Here is a 21,224-nt window from a genome sequence, read left to right as displayed (position 1 = left end):
ATTTCCTTCCCCTCCCCCAACTTGTCTGGATATTTGGACATAACATGGACCCGGGCTTAAAAGGAGATGTTTGATTTGGAACTTAATTTTCAAGGAGCAAATTAGCCAGATTATATGTTACTAAAATAAGACAAATTAAGAGTGACTTGGATTTTCACTCAAGTGGCAGAATTAGAGGAGGAATAAATAAGTGACTAGGGCTATTCTAGTTTGTTGGAGCAGGAACCATAAATGATTAGAGGGAGACTATCTAAACAGTGAAGAGGTCTCTATTCTCCCTCCCAATGCTCTTGGATTCTTTTTATTTTCTAGAGTCATAGAGACTAAAGGCACTCGACAAATATTTTGGAGTTCTAATTTTAGCTGTGTGACTGGTATTAGAATCCTGAAGACCGAGAGTCTATTCTCAAATGGTTGATAAATTGAAAGGATAGGTAAAATAAACCACCAACGACTGAAAACAACCGTGTGTGAGGGCCTGGAATCTCATTGATAATGCTCCTCAGAGAAGGCTCAGTTTGTTGAACTTCACACTGTTGCCTTCTACTAACATATAAAGTGGTGTGCAAATTACATTTCACAGTAATACCAAGTACTTGATCCTTCCCTTTGATATGCTATGAGCAAAAGGACATTCTCCAAGATTCACTGGGACATAAATGAGACAGGGCAAGGCTGAGCCCTGGTGGGTCTGTTGCTTCTAGCCTGCCACACAACACGTCAGAATATTTTGAAAACAAACGTGGAGGATTATTTTGTGTCTTGATACTCCGCTTGGCTTTTCACTTATCCCTGCATTACTGCAATTGTCATTGCATGAGAGCAAGACAATGGTACATTCTTTTAACAGGAAATACATCTCCACATGGATAGTTCCAAGAGCACAGGTGGCTCTTCACAAAGCCCAGAGCCTAAAATGTTCTAGTTGACATGGTCTTTACACAAAGGGGACACCTGGTCATTTGTATACAACGTGGGCAGTATCTTAGCTCAGATATTCTAAAATTTCATGATTTGAAAGAAACCACTGTAAAGTTTGAACCATATGAAATTGCTAGTTTCAAGTTTGTCTGACTTAAAAAACAGTCACATGTAAGATTCAACCTAATACTGTTCAAAGTTTGGGAGAAGCAAGGGAGAGAGGGCAGTTCATTTGCTGATGCTTTTTTATTCTTTTTTAAGATTTTATTTAACCATTTGAGAGAGAGAGAGAGAACACAAGCAGGGGGAATGGCAGAGGGAGAAGCAGACCCCCCTCCCTCCCCCCGAGCAGGGAGCCTGACGTGGGCTTGATCCCAGGACCCTGGGATCATGACCTGAGTTGAAGGCCGATGCTTAACCAACTGAGCCACCCAGGCGCCGCCCCCCCGCCATTTTTTTTTTCATTGAGAACACGTTAACAAATTGAATGAAATATTCAGTTTGGTTCAGAATCACATTACTAATTCTACACATGAAGATGTTTACTCTGCCTACCTCAATTAAAAAATTTAACAAATGGGGGCACCTGGCTGGCTCAGGCTGTGGAGCATGAGACTCCTGATCTTGGGGTTGTGAGTCTGAACCCCACGTTGGGTGTAGAGATTACTTTAAAGAAATAAAAAAAAAACACTTTTTTTTTTTACAAACTTTATTCTGTTTTGGGTGCTTTTCTAATTTCTACCTAAACAAACCATAAACCTGATTTATAATATTTGTGTTTTCAGTCTTAGAATTGGTCATCTTTCCTTATTTTAGAAGACTCCAAATCCACTAAACAAAGGAATACCAATATGTCTGAGAACAAATGCTCCACTTCCAGCTACATATTAAACTATTTAAACCAGTCACAGATTAAAAAGAAAAAACCCCAGATAATTTGTGCTTTTCTGTAGTACCTCTGCCAAGACAGAATATAGAAAGTTTTATCTTTCTCATCTCTTTTAACTCAGCAAATGTCCTATGGGCCAGCTGTGAAAAAGGAGGCAGACTGTCCTTAGTGCCACCTCGTTAAAGGAGCTCTGCGAGGAGATGACATGCTTTGCGGTCCCGTAACACTCACATTAATAATAAAAAACGGTATCTGCTATGTAAAGGACTCCTATTAAGGACACATTTCTGGATTAAAAATTAAATTCCATCTAGCCTTTCAGGTAGCTCCATTTTCCCCAGAGACTGTCTCCAAGAAAAAATATTTGATTTGCTAAGGCTATGTGGCATTTCTTGCTGCCAGCTAAGACGAGGATTTTCTGAGGGGAGTGAGGGAAAGCAAACAGGAGAGAAAAAAGGAGATAAGATTTCAGATACCCTTTTGGAACTTGTTCCAAGTGGCTGTAATCTATTAGATTTTCTTCTTTTACTTTTTGTTTCTTTAAAAAAAAAAATCAACTGGACTCCGAATTGGCAGTTTTTATTGCTTTAAACTAATCTCCATTTGTCTCTTCTTGGCAAAATGGCGACCCTGTTTATGGGAATACTAACTTCGGAATATTCAGATGGAGCGTGGAAAAAACAAAACCAAAATTTTAACTGGGTTGGATATATTTATCTTCTACATAATTAAAAAATATTACTCATTTTTTAATTGCTTACTTCATGAGTTTTTCTTTTCAGTCCATACCCTATTGACCAGCTTTCATAGCATGTGATGGTGTTAAGTATGATTTACCATGTGAAGGACAGTAGGTATTAGTCACAGTAATAATTTTTTTCTGCTTATACAATATCAGCTGAAGGATCTTAAAGCACATTCTAGCTATTTTTGTTTGCAAGTACTGTTGTCTTTATTTTGATGATGCTAGAAAATCACAGCGAAGTTAGGCATCTTTCCTAGGGCTTCAGATAGAAACATGGATAGTCACGGAAATGGAATTTGGAAGGCAAATTATTCTAAAAGACTGTATGCGATCAAGGACACTCATAGAATAGTAGGATTTAAAGGCACTTAAATGTTGGATGGTTAAAAGCCCAGACTGAGTCAGCACTTACTCTTTTCTGTAACATCCTGGTCTAGTGTTTGTTTTATCTCTACTGATAACCTACTCCTTTGGAGCAGTCCATTCTATACAGTGACTCACCACACAGAAGATCAAAGCGTTGCAGTCACATATGCGCGAGCGCTTGCACACAGAGAGAGCTGGACTCGGGGTCTCAAACTGGAGATGGATTCCCATGGATTCATTAAAATAAATAAAACCTGGCAAAATGTACACACCCTAAAATTTACCACTGTAGCCATTGGTAAGTGTTCAGTTCGGTGGTATTCATTACATGCACGTTGTTATGCAGGCATAGCCAACGGCCATCTCCATCCACACCATTTTCCGGAGCGACTGTGCCATTTTACATTCCCACCAGCAATGCACAAGCGTTCCAATTCTCCACATTCTTGCCAATACTTGTTTATTTTCTGTCTTTGTTTGTCTTTTAATAAGAGCTTTTCTACTGTGTGTGAAGTGGCATATTCTTGTGTCCTTGGATTCATTTTGTTTGGCCATGTGGGTAGGCCTTCACAGTGCTTTATAAAAATTTGATTTAGTTGGCAACATTGAAAATCAGCAGCATAGGGATGGAATTTCCAATTTCTGCCTTTTCATAAAAAATCAGATGACCTGGTAGCACTCACTGGGTTCTAATTCTTGCATGCCTATCATTGGCTAGAGTTGAATGGCTGGGGTCCCCTCTGGATATGGTAGGAGATGCGCTCTCAAATTTTCCACAGACCACACCATTCCTTATTGCAAACTTCCTTTAGATCCCGCATGCTAATTTATTTAACTGCCTAAATTTACATAAGCGTTCGAGTTTGAATTATGACCTGAAGGGAGTGTCTTAGAATGTGAAATATAAAACATTGAGTAGGAAGCTTTTATTCTGGATTATGCTCCTCAAGAGTGAAGAATAGAGTTTACCCAAAGGAATAGTTAGGAGACTATAGCAATATGAAAAGATACATATGCTATATTCAATGTTAAATCAACAAAAGGACTTATTGAGCACCTATAATGTATCAAGTATTGTTTCAAGCACTTGAAAAATACCAATGAACAAAATAAGCATCACTCCCTTGTCCTGTTCTTGTAACATTTATATTCTAATAGAAGGGCAGAACATAAATCATAAGTATAATTAAATAAGTGAATAAGTAAATTATAATTAAAGAAAAAGCAGTATACAATATTGTGAGATTTAATTGTATCAGGTAAAAATCAGGCTGATTTAAAAAAAAGGAAAAAAGAAAAAAGTTAATAATTTATTAGGGTTTAAGATTTTATATTTTTTAATGTATTACAAAATTACAGTGACACTATTTTCACTTGGTAATGTAAAAATAAATATAGATTTTTGGAAAAGAATAAAGAAAAGTAGTTCATTCAATTGTTGGGCACCAATTTTTTGATGAGAGACTGCAAATAAATAAGAAGCTGTTGTTTGACCATCTGGTGCCCTAAATTCAGGGGTAGAAATTATGTTTCTGGACCCAAATTTGTGAATATTTATTTTTTCCCCTACTCAAAACAATGCAAGAGTCAATATAGAACTCGACTCTCAGGAAGACCTTATCCTCCAGAGATAGTGACCCTCAGGGTTTAGAGCAAGTCTATTTTTATTTTTCCAGTGGCAAGGCACCTGATCTGAAATCTTCATATATTTGGCTTGAATGTCTTTAATATTAATAAAAATGCGAGTCTAGTAAAGCCACTCTTAGCATGTATGGTTTTCCTTACTTTTTAATTAGCCTTTATAGTATCTATCCTTTTAAATCTTGCTGAAAAACATTTTCATTGAAGCATAGTATATTTATAAAGGTATGTGTCTGTATCTATAGACATGTGTATATATATATATGCTAGGCTTCATCAAGTCATATATATGTATGTGTGTGCACATATATGACTGGACGAATTCTCACAAACTGAATGCTCTTCCCTTTGACATTCTCACTACTGTTCTTTCTCATCACTTGCTTCCTGAGCTAAATGTCGTAGCTTCAGAGAGACCTTCTCTAACCTCCCAATGCAGAGTATCAAGTCATTTTCCATCAGAGTGATTCTTGAAATATGGTCTGGGGATTCCAAGAGTCCTTGAGATCTTTGCAAGGGATCTATGAGGTCAGGCTGTTTTCATAATCGCACTGTCATTCTTTGTCTTTTTATCCTCATTTCCTTATGAGTGCATGGTGGGGTTTTCCAGAGGCTACTTGGTAGGTGACCACATCTCTCTGATGGCTATTAATGGAATGGGTGCTCGAGTGTTCCTGTGTATTAAGAATTTTTTGGTTTTTATTTTGAATACACTAAATGTTGACAGATACAGCCCACATTGGCGCCCTCAGTAATTTAAAAAATTGTAAAGGGCTCCCGAGACCAAAACTTTTAAGAACTATGCTCTATTGTTTTACATTACCACTTTAATTAATTAATAATTTTTAAGGATTTTGTTTATTTATTTGGCAGAGAGAGAGATGGCAACAGCAGGAACACAAGCAGGGGGAGTGGGAGAGGGAGAATCAGGCCTCCCGCTGAGCAAGGAGCCCGATGCGGGGCTCCATCCCAGGACCCCGGGATCATGACCTGAGCCGAAGGCAGACGCGTAACGACTGAGTCACGGGTGCCCCTACATTATCCCTTTTAAATAAATGCTTTGCATAGCCCTTTCTGATCGGATTTAAGAAAAAAAATTTTTTAATCCATTTACTATATGACTTTCCCTAGTCTGATAGCACCATGAGATCAGAGATCTTGCCTTTCTGGTTTACTGCCATTATTCTAAAGTTTCAAATAGAAACTGGTGTGTAATAGTTGCTCAATAAATATTTGTAAAATGAATAAATAGGTGAATGGATGAGGGACAGAAAACGAAAATTCTTTTAAAGATAAAAACAACCTCAAAGGTATATAACAATGTTAAATGTTGTTTGTAGCCAAAAAATAAAAATAAAAATTATTAAAAGGATTAAAATTATTAATAGAGCTTTAAAAGTGATAATACACAGTACTGGTGAAGGTATGAGGAAGCAGGAATTCTTATTTCCTGTTGATGAGAGTGTCTATTGTTTCACTGTTTTTCAAAAATAGTAAGAGCCATAAAAATGTGACTACCCTTTTGAAGCAATAATTACACTTCTGGTAATACATTTAAAAGAAATAACTTGAAATACCACATATGTTATTTATAGCAGTAGGAAAATGAGAAAAAAACTAAATGTTCAAAATGTGTGAATGGTTACATCAATTATAATATATCCTTACAATGAAATATTTTTTAGCCATTGAAAATAACATTTGTAAATCATGTTTAATAGCGTGGAGACAGGGTTATATTTATAATTTAAATGAAAAAAAGCATGGTGAAGATGTATAAATACTGATCTGAACTAAAAAAATATGTACTGAAAAATCGTAGCATGAAATTTATCAAAATTATAATAATAGTTATCTCCAGGTGGTAGGATTATGGATTATTTTTATTTTCTTTCTTCTTTTTCAACTTTCTCACAGTAAGACTCCATTATTATAATAACTAGAAAGTTATTTTAAATCACAGTACAAATGCTAACAATTTGATACATAAAATGTTTAAAATTATATCTCAGTTGTTAAACCATCCTAGAGATAGAATTGGAAAGACGAAATGATATTAAAATCAGGATTAGAACATCAAAAGCCAATCTGTCTGAGACTGACTTCTGAGCTGGGTGATTTACCAGCAAGTCACTTAAATCCAAAATTTCAGTGTCTTTACCTATAAGATAATAACAGTACCTACCTCAGAGAGTGGTTGTCAGGATTAAATTTAACATATATTTATACGTCTTAACCCAGCACTTGGTACCCGGTAACACTCCATAACATCAATCGCTATTATTGTTACTACAATATTTAACTACATCTTTGTTTAGATATATACTGACAAGGTCACAGAGGTCTATTTCTTTTAGCTCTAGATTCCCCACATACTTTGAGAAAATAAATCAAAGACAAAAGGGATATTCAGAACACAAGCCTATGTGGAAATTGGTAAAAGCTGATAAACACTAATGAGGTGTTACTAGCCTTCAAACTCTTAGGCTTAAAGGTGGCTATCAAAGGTAGGCTCAGTGACAGAAAGCTGTGGGTGTCATAGACTCCAGCCACGTTTGGGGTGGTTAGCAACTAAGAGAGAGTTTTCGCACTGCCTTGCCTGGGACGCAGTGACAATTCTGTCTTTGTGTTCTATATGGAAGCTCCTGTTTCCTCCAGTGCCAAGTGCTGCGGAAGCCCAAGCCAGTCACTTGGGTGCCACCTTTGACACCTCTCTCTCCCTCTTCCAGTGTTCAATTTCTCACCAAGTCATGCTGTTTTGACTCCCTAAATGTCTCTAACTGTCCACTTCTGTCCTGTCACTACCCTAAAACTACCGTCTCCTTCTCCTTCACAGATTGCCTTCTCTCTTGATGCTCTCCAGTCTCTTCTCCCTACTACAAGTCCTTTTTTTTTTTTTTTAAGATTTTATTTATTTACTTAGAGAGAGAGAGAGAGAAAGGGCATGCAAGCAGGGCAGGGAGGGGTGGGTGGGTGGGTGGGAGAGAGACAATTTCAAGCAGACTTTGTGCTGAGCCTGGAGCCCGATGTGGGGCTCTATCTCATGGCCCTGAGACCATGACCTGATCCAAAGTCAAGAGTTGGACGCTTGACCAACTGAGCCACCCAGGCACCCACAACAAGGGTCTTTTAAGAATTTAGCTCCATCATGCCCCTTCTGAGGTGAAAGTCTTTCAATGGTTTCTTAATACTATTGCTCTTTGGATGAAGTCTAAACTCCAGCTTACCTTGGTAACTTGCCTCTCTCTAGTATCCAAACACCTTACCTATTGAATTATGTGCAGATCCTTGGACAGTCTCTCAGTTTTATGTTGCCTTCCTGAAATATTTTCCGTGCTCAAACCCTATTCTCCCTCCCCCTGCTTATGTGTTATGGACTGAATGTTTGTTTGCCCTCCAAATTGATATGTTGAAGCTTCAACCCCCAAGGGGACTGTATTTGGAGAAAGGGCTTTATAGAAGGTACTTAAGATTAACTGAGGTCATAAGAGGGGGACTCTTATTTGACAGGATTAGTGTCTATAAGAAGAGATACCAGAGGGTACTCTCTCTTACTTTCCACTCCCCAACCCACCATGTGAAGACACACAAGGAGTCAGCTGTCTACAAGCCAGGAAGAGAGGTCTCAGTTGAAACCACATTGTCCGGCACCTTAATCTTGGACTTCCCAGCCTCCAGAATATTGAGAAATAAATGTCTGTTGCTTAAACCACTCACACTGTGGTATTTTTGTCATGTCGTCCCAAGCAGCTTGATACACCATACCCTGAACACTGCCACTTCTTCTCTCATCTCATCTTCCAAAAGACCTCAATTGAGGCAATTTTTCTGGGGGGAGCCTTCCGTAAATGATCCATTTGGGTGTGGTACCTACCCTTCATGCTCTCAGAGCATCAGGTATTACTACCGTCCTATCTCACATCACAGTATTATCACTCCATGTTTCATATTTGGATGAAATATGGACTCGATACCACAAAGCCAAAGAATTTTGTAGCCTGAGGATCTCACACTGGGTTTGATATAGTGATGTCTCTATGAATATTTTGTTGAATTGATTTGACTGTTTGAAAGGGCAGGGTATTTTCACTCATTCTCTCTCTTTCCTAGTCATGAAAAGTCTGGATTGAAATTTTTGAAAAATACATTGAAGAAAAGACCAAGAAATAACACTCCACGGCAGTAAACTGATTTGTTTAAAAAAAAAAAAAAGTCTTTCCTATGATTTATAAATATCCATGAGACTAAAACCAAATAAAGAAAGACATTGTAGAAGTCTTTCCCAAGTATTTTATAAATCCTCTGAGTGTCATATTACACAGTGGCTAAGGCTAAGGGCTTTGTAGTCAGGCTGCCTCCAGTGGGATCCCAGCTTGCCATTTACCACGTGTGTGACCTGAAGAAGCTTTTATTTAATTTCTTTGTCACCCATTTCCTCAGCTGTACTATGGGGATAATAAATAGTACCTGCCTCTTAGAATTATTGGGGAAATTATGTGAAAACAACACAGGTAAAAGTTCTCAGACTAATATTGAGCACTTACTAAGGATGTGACAAATGTTAGCAATTTTAATTTTTTAAATTAGTAAACCAGGTTCAGGAAAAGGCAAACTGCATTTTGTTGCCCAACAAGCCCCAGATGAAGGGCTGGGGTTGTACTATTGCAGGCAGTGGTAAGAATTATTGATTTCCGTGGGCTCTCTTTCTGAAGTTGCCATGTCCAACACAGAGTATTTTATTTTATTTATACCCCACTGTGTTCCAAAAAGGATTTCGGGAAGCTTACAGATGAACATAAAATACAACAAGTAACATGAGTTAAAGGCAGAGTGAAAGAAGAGAGAAAAACACGAGTGAGAACAAAGTTGGGCTCAGAATATATAATATATTACTAGAAATTATGAGCATGTTAAAGCTTAAGATGAAGCACTAAATCAAGAGAAGCGAGGGTAGGAATGTTATTTTAATTTCTCCTTCATTCCCTCCTCCCCTTTTCTTCAAGATGATTTAAATGCTACTTTAATTTTTAAAAACCCAAACTATTTCAGTTACTTTCAGCATCAAATAAGTCTATAGTTATGAAGACTGATGTTCTGTATTTCAGTTCATGAAGGTGTATTTAAATACATGAAGGTGTATTTAAACTTATAAATAGGCATATGTATTAATTAATGGGAATGAAGGGGCTTAATATTAATTAAGCACCTATGACCTGCTGAATACCGGTTCAAGCTTTCACCCAAGTGGTTTTTTGATACCACAACCCTAGGAAATAATTAAATATCCATTTTATAGATCAGACACAAGTGATTTGCTCAACTTACCATAGTTATAAGTATGTAACTCAACCCTACATCATTTTCCCATTGAGAGATTTTCTTGGTAAGTGGTATATATCATTACTTGGCTTTGTTTATATAACTGGATACTGGTAGAAGAAGAAAAATTTAGGAGGGGTTGGGAAAAAAAGTCTTAGCCAAGATATGCAGGGCTAGAGGAATCACTCAGAAGTTCCAGATCATCTCACTTATGTGTGAAACAAAAACAAAAACAAAACAAAACAAACAAACAAACAAAAAACCCTAACAAACAGGTGTCACAGAGGCTAACAGATGTGAAGTTTCAGGAGTAAATATGGTGGACTTAAAGCCTATGGCGGATCAGAGAAGATCTTTAGAAATGTACTTGGAGTCAAGGGGGAAATGAAGATGTTAAAGTCATTATGTTCATTTTATTCACATCTGAACACTAGGGAATGACTGTAAATGGAAGTTAAGAACATTTCTTCCCCCCATAGGTAACTTAGACTCCAAAAGCACAATGGAGGAAAAATTAAAATTTTATCTAGAGATATCTCTAGTCATTCCTTCTCAAGACCCTCCTCCCCCGTCAGTAAGATAGAAAATTGTCATTAATTTATTATTACACAGGAGCAGTTTGATTTAGCCTGTGAAACACCAGGTCTAAGCATATTAACTATGGTTAGTTCAGTTCTCTGAATAGTCCCTGAATTGATTGTTTTTGGTTTCTTCATAGCTGTAATTTTCAGTCTGTTTTGGTTATATTGCTCCTCCCTTGACCCACTATCCTGAAAAATTCTTATGCACCTTTTAACTCTTAGCGAAAACAGGAAATTGGACATGCACCACACTCACCACACTTTTTATCTTTATTTATTTATTTTATCATGAAGCGGTTCCTGTCATTTTAATCAGGTTTGACATGAAAAGCAATAACCTCAGCTAATCACTCTGCCCTCCTCCTCCACCTAACCCCCATCTCCCTTCATATGCACATAGCACAGGAACCCAAAGGCCCTCCTCCCCACGATCCTCCCCGCTCCCATTATGGGAAGAAATGTCACTAAATGGCCTCAGCCTCCTCCTTATAGCATGGAACAGGATGAATGAAAATACCATTAGGAAGAGTTTTTTTGTGCTATTATCTTAGGATGGAGTCAAGGGCAGAGATAGAGGCCAAAGGCTGGGTGAGGTCTGTGGATCTCTCAGAGATCTGAACTGGCCTGAGGGGCAAAAGCCCACCCCTCACCCAGAAGGGCGGCTACCTCTAAGAGGGCTGGGGCTAGGCTGGGCTAGGCCATACGTGTGAGGATAAGGACCGCTAAAAATCCATTCTCCTTCCTCCCCCCACACCTTCCCCAGCTCCCGAGCAGGGAACAAAGTCATACTTCTCACAAGGTTTCATCTGTGGTTCCTAGAAACCCTGGGCAGGCAGTGAGTGGGGCATATCCCCTGGTGCTGCCTGACCCCCCATCCCCAGCTCAGGGCTTGTCTCCTGTGGGCACCGAGGCCTGCAGGATGTCAGGCAGGGACACAACCGCCCTGACCACGCCATTCTCACCTACCACAACAAGCCAGTGAAGTTCTGCTTCCACCAGCCTGTTGCTGCTGGCCTCCAGGGTCTCATGCAGGTGGCACTTGAGGACACTCTCAAAATAATGGGATCGATGTTGCAGGGCTTTGGTCCCAGACACTTCTAGTTGTTGTAGGTCTTTGCCGCTGCCAGAGTGATAACATCAAACTTGGAGTAGATGTCCGCCACACACCTCTTCTCACCTACCACTGGCAGTGCTGAGACTCGGTGTTGTACAAAGATGCCCAGAGCCACGTAGACAGTGGTGGTGGTGCAGACCATAACAATGTTGGCAGAGGTACCAATCTGCAGGTCCTCCAGAGACTTAGACATGAACTCTGGCTTGGGAAACTCAGTGATAAACCATTGGAAGAACCTGAGGACGTGCTTGTCAGTGAAGATGTACAAGGTGTTGCCTGATTCCGGGTCAATAACTGGCAGCCTGTGCATCTTGTTTCAAGGTAATGAGGAGACAACATCACACAAGCTGGCATTAGGAGAAATGCAGGTGAGCGGTTTGAAGGGGTCCTGTCGGTACACCTCTCTCCAAGTTTCTATCTTGTGTTCTTCCAGCTCATAGATCTGTTCTGAGGCTGATTTATAGTAGTGATGCAGGATATGGATGAAACTGGTAATGGCCAGCATGCCTACAAAACTTCGCTTCTTACTATCCCACAAAGGGGCAGCTCATACACCATTAGTCACCAAAGCAAAGACAGCTTTCTTCACCTGCAGGGAAGTATCAAACACAACCAATTTGGAGCTCGTGGGAATTAGGTCATCGCAGCGGTGAGACTTCATGAAGGAAGTATACACACTTTTGTTGGATTTTGGGGTTTCTTGAGGATGCTCATTTTCCAGGGCTGGGGACCTGTCTGAAGAAGTGACTGTCTCCATTTTAAGAGTTGCTGACTGGGTTGGCTCGCTTTAGGAAGCTCTCGCACCACACTTTTTATTACAGATCTCTGAGGTTTGGGGTAAGGCAAAAGTTGATGAACTAGGACTGAATCCAGTTGGTTGCCTATTTTTGTAAATAAAACTTTATTGGGCCACAGCCACGCTCATTCGTCTGTGGATCATCTGTGGCTGTTTTGTGCTACAGTGGCACTGTTGAGTGGCTATGACAGGGGCTGTCGGGACCACAAAGCCTAAAATATTTACTATTGTGCCTTCTACAGACGTTTGCCAATCCTAAAGGTAAGAAGGGAAAGGCTTTTCTTATTTTCCCATGTGAAAAAAAAATAAAATTACAAAGAGGTAATGGAGGTGTTGTTTTCTTTCTGGTGTGTTTCTCAGTATTACAGGAAATTTCTCTAAAAACGTATTTTTAATTTAAAAATATTTTTAAAGATTTGACTCACATGGTATTTCATCCATGGAGCCTTTTTTTTTGGCAGCAAAACTTGAGCAATAGCAAAATGATAGTATAAAGCTCCCAAGGAGGGAGGGAACCTGAAGTAGTTGTCCCAGGAGTTTCTAAGTCTAGGGGTTTTTATGGGCTTGTTAGCGGGGGCTGTTTTAATCTGATGAACCCTCCCTGTGCCTATCATCCAATCAGATTTTTGTCACCTACCTATCACCTGTGAAAGGATGGAGGACTCCTTCCAGGGTGGTGGAAGATCCTTTTAAGGGTGGTTTCCTCTTAGGGTGGGGGGCCCCTTGTCCCTGCCTGCCTTCCTTCCAACTACCCTTCATCATTCCCCCCTGTGAAGAGGTAACCCTAACTGCTGTTAGGGAAGAAAGGTGACGACCCATCGTAGCTACTTCCTGCTGGTCAGGGGCATTGGATGGGGTGGCAGTCAGGGTTCCTCTCATCCTGATCAAGGATCCCCTGTAGATGTTTGGTTTTGACCTTCAGGTGAGGCTCCATCTGAACCACCATTTGGAGTTTGATCTTTATTGGTTAGTTGTCCTTAACGATGGTGGAGATCCCGGAGGAGCCCCCATAAATGTTGCAGGATTTTTTCTCCATTGGTGCCCACGGTTCTTGGTCTCACGGCTTCGAGGAATGAAGAGGTACACCAGACAGAGTGGTGGGCAGCAAAGCAAGGTTTATTGAGCAAGAGCAAAGTGATAGCACAAAGCTCCTGAGGAGGGAGGGGACCCGAAGGCGTTGCGTCCCTGAAGCGTTCTGCTATGGTCTGCTTCCTATATGTTTCCATGGTATGTTAGACTTTTCTACATTAGTACTTATCATACTGCATAGCAATCATTGTTTACATATCTGTCTCCCAGACAAGCCCATGAACTTCATAATGACAGAGACATTGGGCTGAGTGCTTTTTTAGGGCCTAACCCAGAACACGATGATTTTATAGCATGTTGAAAGAAAGTACGTCTTTACCTTTATAGTTTACAGAATATTTTCATCATGATTATTTAATTACCTTACTAATTTTACTCAAATATTGCCTAATCAGAGAAGGCTTCCCTGAACATCCATAAAAAATAGTAGCTCATTATACTCTAACCACTTTATTCAATTAAATTATTTTTATAATGCATATAACTACTTGATATAGTAATTGTTTATGGATGGTTCTTCTCCCCGCACGTCCCTAGAATGTAGGCTTCCCATGGCTAAATACTTGGGTATCTACAGTTCACTGCTCCATCCTATTGCCTAGAACACTGCCTAGAACATAAACTCCTTACAGAAGAGCTCTCCCTATCCTCATTTTACAGATAGTAAGGAAACGAAGATGGAAGACATCATTTTTTGTTTTTAAGTAGAAAGGATCTTATTTGAATTACATACAATTGTCTTGTTTCTTTTTCCTTGGAAAATAAAGACTAACTTGCACATTTAAAATTTCCTATATGTTTAGCATTTTTGAGGAAGATAATTTTATCAAGCTATGGCCTCTTTTCTAAAAGAACATCTTTTCTTTTGCATTTAATGATCTATTATCTATTTTTATTATTTTTGTGGTTTTAAGCAAATTTTTTCAGCTTTACTGGGTACAATTGACAAAGCTGTATGATACTGAAAGTAGAAAGACATGATAGTATGTATACGTATGTATATATGGTAAAAGGATGAACACCTCCATAACCTCACATATTTACCTGTTTTGAAGGAGTTTAAAATGATTGCTTATAGTCACACTGATGGTGATTGTTGGATCAAGGAGTAACAAATGAGGACAACAAGAGACAAGAAACGGGGGAGGGGGCAAAGACAGAAGAAAGAAATTACATTCTTTGAGGATCAGATGTGTCAGGAAGAACATTTAGCTAAAAGGACAGAAAATGAAAACCGTCTATGTCTTCATAGTAAGAGTAGTGATAATAGTACCAGCAATACTGTTATTTCATAGACTATAAGTAGCTATTGTGTATAAGATGCTCATTTTATGTACCACTAAGAAAAAAATATTTCCAATTAATCTATGATATGCCATTGATTAGTATGTGCATCCTAATTTCAGAGTTGCTAAAATGGAAAAAAAAAACCTGTAAGAATCGATGTAATGAAGTTAACCACCTGCTCCACCCGCTGCCCTACCAGCAGTGACTATCATTTCTCAGTTGTCTGCTGACTTTCACAACTGTTCTTGGAGTTCATAGTCCTTATAACAACTTCTGCCTTCTTTTTTTTTTTTTAAGATTTATTTCTTTTAGAAAGAGAAAAAAAGAGAGAGAGAGCAGTGTTGGGGGGAGGCCAAGGAAGAGGAGAGAATCCCAACCAGACTCCCTGCTGACTGCAGAGCCCGAGGTGGGGCTTGATCTCATGACCCTGAGATCATAACCTGAGCCGAAATCAAGAGTCGAACGCTCAACCAACTGAGCCACCCTAGTGCTCCTGCAACTAATTTTTAAAAAATTTATTCATAAGTATTTAATGATCATCTTTGTATAACCTGTTTTGAAAACATTACCATATTATGTCAAAAATTAAATTTTGTGCTAAAAAATTTAAAATAGTATATCAAAAATTAACAATAATCCCTTTATATCATCTGATAGTCAACTTTCAAGTCCTTGATGTAAACATTTAAAAAATAACTTTGAGATACAATTCACATGCCATAAGAGTCATTCTTCTGAAGTGTACAGTCCAATGACTTTTTAGTATATTCACAAAGTTGTGCACACACCACCATTATCTAATTTCAGGACATTTTTACCACCCATTAAAAAAACATCCCATAACCATTAGCAGTCACTCCTCATTTACCCACAAACTCCCCAGTCCTAGGAGGCCATTAATCTTTGCTTGTTTCTGTGGATTTACTTACTCCGGACATTTCAACATAAAAGGAATCAAGCAGTATCTGGACTTTCATAGCTGGCTCCTTTCACTTAGCATGCCTTTCAAGGCTCATCCATGTTATAACAGTTATCAGTACTTCATTCCTTTCTGTGGCTGAATATTAATCCCTTGTATGGATTTACTACATTTTATTTAACCACTCATTCATCAGTTGATGGACATTTGCGTTGTTTTGATTTTTTGGCTATTATGAATAATGCTGCTATGACATTTGTTTATGAGTTTTGTGTGGACATACATTCTTAATTCTTTTGGGTATATATGTAGGCATGGAACTTCTGGGTCATATGGTAACTCTATGTTTAACTTTTTGAAGAACTGCCAAACTATGTTCTGTAATGACTGTACCATTTTCTCAGCTGCAATGTATGAGGGCTCCAATTTCTCCACATCCTTACCAACACTTGTTATTGTTTGTCTTTTTTATTATAGCCATCCTAGTGGATGTGAAGTAATCTCAGTGTGGTTCCATTAATTTTTTAAGTATCAGTCTCTAAGACTGAAAAAAAAGTGTGTATATATATATATATATATATATATATATATATATACACACATAATTATATATATATATAATTGATCATCATGACTGTGTTCTCTGAAAATTTGGCAAATTGTCTTTAAAGCCACATGTGTACACATCCACCTCTCTTAAATTTTCAGGGCTTGATCTGATGGATATTAACAACTACTCCTGTGAGTAAGTTGGTAGGAAAATCATCATATCCAAGAGATATGAGCTGAGAAAGGCTGCCAGCCAAACATAAATCATCCTATTCGAGGTTCAGTGCTTTATTACCAGGTCACTCTGCCCATGGATAAGGAATGGAAGAAATAAAAGACACAGGAAAGACTCACTGAATTGTAACCTCCATTAGAATATCTAAATTTAACACAGAACCTGCACCAACAGTATGTCTTTTTATGATTTGTTCCTTTCACTTCTAAAGGCAGGAAGGTGACAATAAAAAGACTCTGTATCATGTAAAATGACACATTTTATTTTTCATATTTGTCCCCCAAAGAGGTAGCATTGCGAAGAAATAGCATCTTGCTGAAAGCCAAAGTACTTCCATCATTTATGAACTCTTCATGGCACTGGCAGAAAGGCAAATATTTCAGTTCTCAAAAATCAAGACACATTTAACTTTTAACACCGAGTCTTGTTATAAATTGTGTATGTACATGCGTATAGAGATCCGTTTTATATCAGATCCCTCAGCAATAAGAAACCATCATGTACTGCTGTTTGTCAATCAGAGCAAGACTGTAATGTTTATATAAGAAGTTCTTTTTTGATGAAACAATGGACAGAAGCAAAAGGACAACAAAATATCAGCCCCCACAAAAACCCAAACTAGTTGACCCAAACACCCACATTCTAATCCTTCAAATATCTATTGCATGAGTTATCTCTTTGATACCTACTCTAGGAGAAAAGGAAGGAAACAAAAGGAGATCTTTTAAGTTGTTAAGTTGCAACCCTTAAATGTATATTTTATTGATAAGGTATTCCTAAATATTTTTTATTTTTTTCCAAATCAATCTACTGTCATGCCCATATATTGATTGAGATTCTAGAATCAGTCGATTACTTGATACTTTTATGAATATCCACTGTGCTAATTCATTGCACGTATACTGAGGACCTACTATGTGTAAGGCACCAGGCAAGGCTATTCTTCTCTTGTTGGTCTAGCTAACATTAACAACGAGAACTTTCTTGCTGTCTAGAATGTTCTGACAAGGTAATTGTATCACTTCATTCTTCATGTACTTTAAATCATTTTGCAAAGCTCACTTCATAGTTGAGGAACACCCTATCTAAAAATGAAAAAATCTCCCTCCCTTCCATACCTTCCATTCTCCTACACTGTCTTGTTTTTCTTCAAAATACTTATTACCACTTAATCTCATTTAAGTTAGTTGTTCATTTTATTATTTGTTTTCCCCACTATAATGTAAGCTTTAGGGGGGCAGAGATTTTTGTCTCTTTTCTCCCCCCCCCATTATTTTATTTCCAGGATCTGAATAACCCTTGGCACTTAGTGCTCAATAAATAGTTCCTGAATAAACAAATGAGTGACAATGGCCACTATTTACTGGGCAGTCATAGTTTTTGACTTCCGAGATGTCTTAGATTTTTTTTTTTATAGCATGCATTTATTAGTCCTTTCTTAACTTCGATTTTGACTTTGGATAAACTTATACTTTTTCATTTTTCCAGTTTCTTCTTTTCCAGTTTGCTTCTTTGTTCAGGAGCCCTTCTCTCTCATCTCTATGTTGTCCTTTGTTATCTAAGGTGCTTTCCTGCTTTCTCCGTGTTGATGAGGTTCAGCACTAACCCTCTCCATTTAATCCTGCACTCTACTGCCTATAGGTCATCTCTACCTTGAGCACCACAAATAGAATATGTCCCAAACAGAAATTATCACCTTCCCCCCAATACCTGCTGTGGACTAATAAGTTCCATCTTCACTGATAACATCATTAATACTCAGTCTCCTAAGCTAGCAATGTCTGAATCCTCAGTTCCTCTTTCTGATGATCTGATGAATGTGACCTCTTCAACATCCTGGACCCTACTTTCTCCACATCCACACTGTCACTGTCTTAGCCCAGACCCTTACCCTCCCACTCTGAGGCAACTGTACCCTTCTCTAAGAGAGGAAATCTCAGGGACTTACTTACCACACCTAGCTACGTTTGGAGGAGAGAGGATTATGTCTCTCCATGGCAAGTTACAATAGCTTGTGCAGCATTTGCGGGGAGGAAGCTGTATCGCTACACAATCCTATGATCAGAAAAAAGCTCAACATAACCATATGTGGGCTAGTCACGGAGGGGTAGGGGTGCAGTCATCTCTGAGATGGCTGGTGAAAATGAGAAAAGCAACCCCTGACTTGGGGATCTGGCCTAACAGCTGGGTCTCTATGTGGTTAGCAGCTGACCTGGCATTCATAGCTAGGTCATGGTGTTCTCAGAATCTCCCAGCACCCTAAAATCTGATAGGGTCACTGTTTGATTGTGATCAAGTGACACCAAAAAACCACACACACACACACACACACACACACCCCAAAAAACAAAAACAAATTTCATAACCTTATCTAAGCACAGATGAAAACAAGGTCATGGTATAAACCACAAAATGCCACATGTCCCTTCTTCCAGTTCATCCGAGTGACTGCTGCTGCCATAACATTTGCAGCTTTAGCCTCATTCTAGTCTTCCCTTATCCTAGATATGATGGAAGATACCCAATCAGAGAATTACCTCCACTTCTGGAGAGCATCCAATCCTCCGAAAAGACCTCTTCCTTGAGGGGCGCCTGGGTGGCTCAGTTGGTTAAGCGACTGCCTTCGGCTCAGGTCATGATCCTGGAGTCCGGGATTGGGTCCCATATTGGGCTCCCTGCTCGGCAGGGAGTCTGCTTCTCCCTCTGACCCTCCCCCCTCTCATGCTCTCTCTCAAATAAATAAATAAAAACTAAAAAAAAAAAAAAAAGACCTGCTTCCTTGAGCCCTTCCCAAATCAACTACCACCAGCTCAAATCCCATAAAAAGTGCTTTCCAACACTGTCTTACTGAGATGGCTCTCAGATCCTCACAGTGTGCTTTCTCCCTTGCTGCAAGGAACCACAGCCCCAGCTGGGCTTTATTCTTGGTAGTCTCTGGCTGCAGGGCATGAACTCTGGTATGGGGAATTCCATTCCATATTCGAATGAACCAGTCAAGTCATTTCTTTTAGGCAATATTAGAGGCTGAGTAGGCAGAGATAAGATGGGTGGCTCAAATTCAGGCTGTAACTCAAATGCCTGAGAACATTTGAATTAAGCAGTCTTGAGAAATCTAGTTCCGGAGTAAATATATGGTTAAAGAAAAGATATCACTTGCTACTTTAGAATCCCATGGATTATTGAAATAAATCCTTAAGACTTCAGATAATGTACACCTTTAAAGAATGTGTTCTGAAGTTGGAAAGAGGAAGCAATAGCTGGCTACCTTGGATGTTGGTATGATGTTCTGGCTTTCCTCATTAATATGAAAAATATTTCCCAAGTGCTCACTATGCTCTGAGCATTTTTCTAGGTGTTGGAGACATAGTAGTAAACCAAATATACAAATTCCCTCTTGCTGTCTTGGATTTATATTATAATTGGGTATGAAAGGCAATAAAAATAGATATATAAGTCTGAAAAAAAGGAAAATATCAGCAAGTACCAAGTAATATGAAGATTGTTAAATTAGGGAAGGTTAGAGGGTGTCTTGACAGTTCCTCTAGAATGGATGATATTAGTGAAGGCTTTTCTCAGGAGGTGACAGTCAAGCAGAGTTCTGGATATCAAGAAAGAGCCAGGTCCGCATAGATCAGAGTGAGGGCATTCCAGGCAGAGGGACTGCATAGAGCAAAACCTCTAAGGAACTATGAGGACTGTCTTAGTTTGCTTGGGTTGCTGTAACAAACTACTATAGATTGAGTGGTTTAAATAACAAGTATTTATTTCTCACAGTTCTGGAGGCTGGGAAGTCCAAGAGCAAGGTGCCAGTGGATCTGGTCTACTTTCCCTGATCGTTGGTTAAACTGTCAACGGTGGAAGGCTAAGACATACAATGACAATACACAATGAAGACCTCTCCCCCGGGAGCATGAATAGGAAGTTCTGTCTCAAGTCTGTGGAACTATGTGGTAGTCATAAAACTGATTTTCATCACAGTTAAAGGTAGGAATACTGTATCTGTTTAATTTTTTCAATTAAAATATTGTAAATCACAGACCAGAAAAATTCCCCTTCCCAGTCTTAAATTTTGTATTTTCTCCAGGAGATGGACATTGATACTCTTGGCTTCCACTTAAGAAACCTCTCATAGTGGTTTCGGAGTCTTTCCCAGCCTTGCTGAAGACAATGAGCAAACAGGAAAATGGAATCTGAAGGCAGTCAACTTATTTCTGGAGCCAACAGCCCTTATGTTTGTTCTACTTAAATTTCCACGTCCACTTGACCCGAATGTACTACCTTGAGACTCCTCCATGCAAAAGATTTGGATGCTGCCATGTACCCAGTAAACATACAAGAGTGCCACCAACTATTTGTGGGAAAACTTACGTTTGACTTTACTGATCAGTCAGAAGGGAACAGCAGCAGTGCTTAAGTAATAAGAGTGTACCAAATGTGAAGTTTATTTCTCTTTGCCAGGTCTCTGGGTGTGTAGTGGTGGGTTAGCCACAGATATGGTCTGGGGTCTCTGTCATGAGGTCAAGCTCAGTCAAGTCCAGTTATTCTAGAAAAACAGCACAATGAACCCCTTAGTTGGAGAAACAAAAACCACCTAAATACCAAACTGAAACCTTATTGTATCTAAGTATGCAACTTCCTTGAGGTTCACATGGTAATATGCAGATATTTAAGCCTGATCCTATAGAGATTGTGGGATGATTGTCTGAGAAGATGGGTCTTAATACTGTGGACACCCTGAGAAGAAGAGCAACACCTTTGGACAAGGGTTTTTTA

General features: G+C 39.0%; 1 long non-coding RNA gene and 1 pseudogene across 1 annotated transcript in view; one reads left to right on the top strand and one right to left on the bottom strand.

Annotated features, from left to right (window-relative positions):
* Positions 1 to 20,799, top strand: part of LOC112824966 (uncharacterized) — a 49,433-nt gene extending 28,634 nt beyond the window's left edge. The window contains exons 2-3 of the long non-coding RNA XR_003208578.1: positions 20,226 to 20,435; positions 20,536 to 20,799. This is a non-coding gene — a long non-coding RNA (uncharacterized lncRNA). The remainder of the gene's footprint in view (positions 1 to 20,225; positions 20,436 to 20,535) is intronic.
* Positions 11,345 to 12,333, bottom strand: LOC112824965 (5'-AMP-activated protein kinase subunit gamma-1 pseudogene; annotated as a pseudogene).
* Positions 20,800 to 21,224: the final 425 nt, after the last annotated feature.

This window comes from Callorhinus ursinus, unplaced genomic scaffold (genome assembly GCF_003265705.2).
Source record: "Callorhinus ursinus isolate GAN/ISIS: 27379988/994484 unplaced genomic scaffold, GSC_fseal_2.0 scaffold12, whole genome shotgun sequence".
Taxonomy (NCBI): Eukaryota; Metazoa; Chordata; class Mammalia; order Carnivora; family Otariidae; genus Callorhinus; species Callorhinus ursinus.
The sequence above is the reverse complement of the archived record's forward strand: the minus strand, read 5'-3'. Positions and strand labels throughout refer to the sequence as shown.